Source organism: Camelus bactrianus, chromosome 5 (genome assembly GCF_048773025.1).
Source record: "Camelus bactrianus isolate YW-2024 breed Bactrian camel chromosome 5, ASM4877302v1, whole genome shotgun sequence".
NCBI classification, from domain to species: Eukaryota; Metazoa; Chordata; class Mammalia; order Artiodactyla; family Camelidae; genus Camelus; species Camelus bactrianus.
In genome coordinates, this window is record NC_133543.1 from 82,618,985 (window position 1) to 82,624,984 (window position 6,000).

Genomic DNA, 6,000 nt, shown 5'->3' on the forward strand with positions numbered 1-6,000 from the left:
CAGACTCTATTGATACAAGTTATGGGCTTTTCTTTAAAAAAAAAAAAAAAAAAAAAAACTCCTGGCAAAAACAAATCCATATCTCCTTAGCCACTTAGACTTTTTAGAGACACGATGTATCCTTTTCTCTTGTTCTCCGTCTGAGCACTCCCAGCCCCAGCCATCATTTCTAATAGTGGAGGCTGTAACTGGTGACCAATGTGTGAAGGGTTGTGGCTTGGATCCAGCCTCCTGCCCTGGCATTCCCGCATTGTCTTTGAACTTTAAACAATTAGAGTGCCACCATCAACCACCCAAAGTACCGCCAGTTACAACCTGGCTGCACCTAGGAAATGCTTTTAAAAATCCTAGACGAAAATTAATGGAGAAAATTATGGACGACACTAAACCTGACCATTTCATTTAAATAATGTGGATGGGGGGAAGAGGGGTGGCGCTAAAAATGTAGGTGATGTATAGCTCACAGGTGTTTTACATGTATTATCACATTGAACCCTCCTGACACCTCTGTAAGCCTAAAATTAGCACCTCCATTTTGTAAGTGGAAATCTCAGGCTTCAAGGAACAGAAGTCCTAACTGTGCACAGCCAGGGCTCAAGCCCAGGTCCATCTGACTCCAACATCATTTTATATCATGACTGCTCAGGCTAGATGCCTACTTAATACACACGGAGCATAAATAACCTATCATCCTATGAAAAAAGCGTAAATGGTAAATTAAATCAGCTAAAAGAGATGGTAATCTCCTTGAGGACAAAGGCTAATTACTCATCTTTTTCTGTGGCACAGAATAAACCACGATGTGCTAGGTGCATTCTTCTAAGTGGGTGCACATGAAATACTGTTTTTTTTTAAGTTACGTACTCAAACAACATACTTTCTCAAAGTATCTATAAGCATCTACAAAATTGTCATTAGGTTTTCTAATAACTGCAGAAAAAAACAAAATTTACTCACTTAAGTAAAACATGAAGTTAGTAAAAAGGACAGTTAAATGCCGAGTCATAACATAATCAAAAGAATCTAAAAACTTAGATACCGAATTACATTTGCTCACCTTTAAGCTTTAAAGGCATATTGGCTAATATTTCTGTTATAGCAGGAATAATAAGCAAGCACAAAGCCTTTCATGGTAAAACTGACCCTAAACATGAAGTCACTTCGAAGACAAGAACAAGCAAATACAAGATATTCTGCTTATACAGGGTGGAAGCTAAATGAGCAGACTAAAACCCAATTACTAGTAAAATTTCACTCTGATGACCAGTTCTTTACACCAAAGAATCCAAAAGCTGACTCAATACTTTTTCTTTACAGGACTTCTCTTCCCCATTTCATTTTAGTTTCTCTCTGTGGAGGAACAAAAAAGCACTGAACAAGATTTAAATTCTAAATGCCTTATTCCTTCTGGAACCTATAGTCTGAAATCAGTTTATTTACTTTTAAATTAAGTCAGAATTTGTTACTGAAAGAATTGTACCTGGGTCTTTAGCTGCTGTATTGTTAATGATTCTTTGCAGTTAAACACATGCAGAATTCGAAGGTGGCGTGCTTTGTTATTTACTTTTTACTAGTGGGATTCTCAGTTTGCTGGAGGTTGAGTAATTAAGAATTTAAAGTTATACCATAGAATAAAAGGACTTCTTTCACTATTGGAGGCTCATTTGTCTTTCAGATAGAATTATGCAGGTTTTCAGGTGTGTGGCTGCTGTGTTTCTGCCTTAGAATTCTCTAGGATGAATCTGCCTGTGACCCTAAACCCACTCTTAAATAATCAGTGAATCTCCATTAACTATAAACATGTCTGGTGAGGTCCATTTCTGAGATTATAAGAAACAAATCAGTGTTTCCTTCTTTCTAGATTGTGTCTTCCTAATTTTTTTATGTTAGTTATTACAGTAAGCAGACTTTCCTGAAATTTTAACAATGTATCCCCATGCAGCATAAATGTTTTCTTCATTATTCAAAATGTTGACTCTCACTGTTTACTTTTGTGGTTCTCCATAATTTTATAGAGTAGTCATTCTCTGTCAAAAAGAATGTCTACATTGGTTCTTCTTTTTCTTTTTTTTTTTTTTTTTTTAATTTTGGACCAAATACCTCCTTTCAATTATTTGGGTTATTTTTGAGAATCTTCAGCTGACTTCTGCATAAAAAGCCCCTTGTCCACATTATGGTTTTAAACTAATCTGTCTTTGCACATAAACCTCATCCCTATTCCTGCTTCTCCATTTTTAATGCTTTCCATAGTCTCAGCATTATCAATTTTAAATCACATTTTTTTCTATTACTTTGTATGAAATTACATATTTCTCCCTTCTGATTGGCAGCCACCTTATTCTATATTAAAGTCTTCAAAGTTTTAACTTTTGGTCCCCGTTGAGTCCCCTAGTGATGCCAGTTCATTAATATGCCAAGGTTTATAGCATGGCACGCCTCGAATGGTGACACTTCTGGTGTGTGTGGGGTGAGGGAGGGGGCATACCTGTCACTCACTGTACTGATCCCTGTACCACTGAAGACAATGTCACCCCAAAATGAAATAGTAAAATGAACGTTCAGCTCTTTAGCCTACAGCATATACTTTGCTAAGTAACTATACCATTTTTTTAAAATGGTAAATAAATGAAACTTACCCTTTCAAGAAGATTTCAATGGATGATTTAGGATCGTTTCCTCTTTATTTCAGCTCAGTCCAATGCAGGTAAGAGTTGTAGGGTCCGAGGGTCCAGAAGCTGTGGAGACCACAAAAGCAAGGGTAAAGGAAGGCCCTCCCCCTAAATTTACATTCATTTAGATCTGTTGGAGTGCTAAGGTTTTCAAAACCCAAGCTCGATATAGGTGTTTCCTTGAGGAGTGAGTAGTTAACTGTTTTCCCCAGCCAGCGAGGCTCTTAGGATCCCCCATTTTAAAGCTGCAGGTTGTTCAACTATTCTTTTATGTTGTATTACCCTCAGGGGCTTATATCCGACTTCCATATTTAATGCATTTTAATTCAGCCTTATAATGATGTGTATACACACTCACGAGCTCATCCTCCCCTTAGGACTTACCCAGGTAGCAGAGATTAAATTGGCATTCTTTACTACTTCCTGTCAAGTGCAAGTCTGACTTCATGAATCCCTTTATTTCTGTGCTTGCATCCAAAAGTTTCGGACAGTGTGATTACTGGATTCAATAAATAAAACAAGGTCTTCTGGACAGATCCTTTTGTAACACCATGACTATATAAAACTGGCAACACACGCATCCTGGCTTTTCCGCTTTCCACACTCCTCCTCCGATTTTTTTATTCCAGTGAGTGATTGCTTTGGAATCTCAAAAGGTTTGTGTCGCTTTCTCATAGCGTGAATTATGCCCTTATCCTGACTATAGTTTGTGAATAGTTTGTCTACCTGATTGGCCCTCGGCCAAACAATACATTTTGCATTTGAAGAGCCAGGAAAGTATTTTCCCTTCCACTGCTCTTATCTCTTGGTGAGGGGAGTGGGGCTGGAAGGGAGACATGAGAGTGGGAGAGACATAATGCCTCAGCCAGAAACCAGTGACACTTGATCCAGTTCTGTGTACTACCTTCAAGGAGGCCACGTCTGGAGGAATTTGTAACTGAAATGATACCATACAGGCCTCCTGTCACCGCAGTACTCTCCTCCCACGGCCACCACCAGCTGCAGCCTCCTCTCTCATTTAAATCATCGTCCTACTCTTTAATAAAGTCATTTGTGTACTGTCTTATCTCCCCACTAAGATTCTCCAACTTTCTGTACTCTCTGCCTCCAGCACCTCGCCTGGTCCTAGGCTTCTGATATATGTTGGCTGAACTGAAATCATTTGCTTGCCTTGCTTGGAGTCTCTTTTTCTCTCGTGGAGAGAAAAATTGTCTCCAATGACATCTTCATCCTGATTTCACATCATTAAGATATAATGGGTATAGTGACCACAAACAATATAAGGAGAAGTAGCATAGTTGTCTTTCAAATTGCAGCAGCATAAGAAATTTTAATGATTTTTTTCCCTGAAATAGCTCTATTTTTCCACCATTTTTTCCTGAAAGATGAATCATTCTTAATGTTTGGTGGTGTAGCCCTCAGATGCAGACAGAAGTGTTTTGCCATTTTAAATACTTTCTGCCTAGCATGGATGGACAGTAACCAAGGGGAATTAAAATACACGAATTGAAACTTTCACCAGCTTATGAAATAAAATGCAGCTTAAACCTAATTCTGTCTTCAGCCACATCTACGTAGTACACACAATCATAAAAACTTCGGGGAATCACTGGAGTATATATCTCCATGTCAGCCCACATTCAGACCTGGGAAAGTCACCGGCTGAGCTGACTAAATTTTCTCATTTGCTGGGTCAAGGGAGGCAGAGACAGAGGAAGGGAACGAATTACCCCGCGTGCTCCTCTGTCCCCTACTCTCTGCCCATGCCTCTTCTATACAGCTGAACTACCAAACCATCACCAGAGCACACAGCGATGGAAGTGCAGATCCTGTGAGGAGGAGGTCCCTGTGTCAGGTTGGTTCATAAAGGGAAGCAGGATATTAAGATTTGAAACAGAAGATCAAAATATTCCATTATATCTGGGTCTTGTTATAAATAATCACAATTAGATTTTTAACCTCTTGGTTAAAGGCTTATTTACCTTTATTTCTGCCCTGTCACCTAGGCCTTCACACGTGTGTTTAAATAACAAATTTTAAAAGTTATAATGCTATCAGTATATATTGAAATGTTATATGTATCTTACATAATTATCATAATGGTCTACCCGGCAAGTAGGTATAAAAGAATATAAAGCATAGATATGTATGAAATTGGTTATGAAGAACTCTTTGATTATTGGAAGGAGAAAATGTAGTCAGCATTTGTGCTATAAGGCTCAAGGAGCTGTTGCCTATGGCGCTATGGAAGGGGCTGACCTTCCCAAACTGCCAAGCCTCGGGGGCCACCGGCACAGCAATTTTAAACCTGAAAGGCGGAGAAGGTTGCAATTTTAAAGGATCATTAAAATTTGGGGGAAAAAAAATCCTACCAGACACTGTGCATTGTTTGCTGTTGAGCTATGTAACCACACCCTTTGTGCTTTGTTGAGGGTGAGAAAAACCTGCATTTGGCCCCGGGATATGGAAACCAAGTGGTAGATAGCTCTCCCCAGAGTGTGGAGAGTAAACACCAGCAAGGAAGCAAAATAAGATAATAAACGTGGAGGCTGTGGTTTTGCTAGGTTAGGTCACAGGCAGAACCAGAAATCCTCCACCATCTGGAAAGACCAAATGCACACTGGGCCATTCGACCTTGCTCAGCGAGTCCATGCTCGGTGCTTGTATTTGCATCTCTTGCTCCAGCTCACTGTGTTGGAGATAAAGGCATGCTGAATAATGTTTAAGGGTGTGATATTTGGGGTCGGAGAGACCTGGGTTTAAGTCCTGATACTTTTGTTTATTATGTTAATTATGCAGTCACCACCCCCTTCCCAGGACTCAGTTCCCTTATGTGTAAAGTGGAGAATAATAATTATACCTTCTTCATAGGTAATTGTTGTGCATGTTGGACCACATAATGTATGTAAAGAAAGCACATGGCATTCTCAGTGAATGTCAGCTAAAAACAATGAAACAGCAACCGCTCGGCACCTCCTCCTGGCTGTAAAAAGGTGGCAGAGCCAAGGAAAGCCTGGGTAGTGCACGATATCAAACAGGTTGTGTTCCTTTGATCAGGAGCTGCAGTTCACCATTGGTCCTCATTGTTTTATCACCCTCATACCTCCCACCCTTGACACGGTCGGAGGTTGATAAAGACTACCCTTCACTCAACGAATATTTATTAAATGCCAACTCTGTATCAAGTAGTAGCTTTGTGTTGGGACTGTATTTGTGAACACCTCCTGGAGATAGTTGAAAACATAGGTAATAAGCAAGATAAACACAAATATAATCATTGTCGCATGTAAGAAGAATAAACATGGGACACTATAGATGGGTTGACAATGGA

The 6,000-nt window shown here is 39.6% G+C and overlaps 1 protein-coding gene across 1 annotated transcript in view; it reads right to left on the reverse strand.

Moving 5' to 3' along the window:
• SLC39A10 (solute carrier family 39 member 10) overlaps positions 1 to 2,890 on the reverse strand; it is a 95,889-nt gene extending 92,999 nt beyond the window's left edge. The window contains exon 1 of the mRNA XM_045511990.2: positions 2,637 to 2,890. The gene's annotated coding sequence lies outside the window, so the exon portion shown is untranslated. The remainder of the gene's footprint in view (positions 1 to 2,636) is intronic.
• Between the last annotated feature and the right edge of the window lie 3,110 nt (positions 2,891 to 6,000).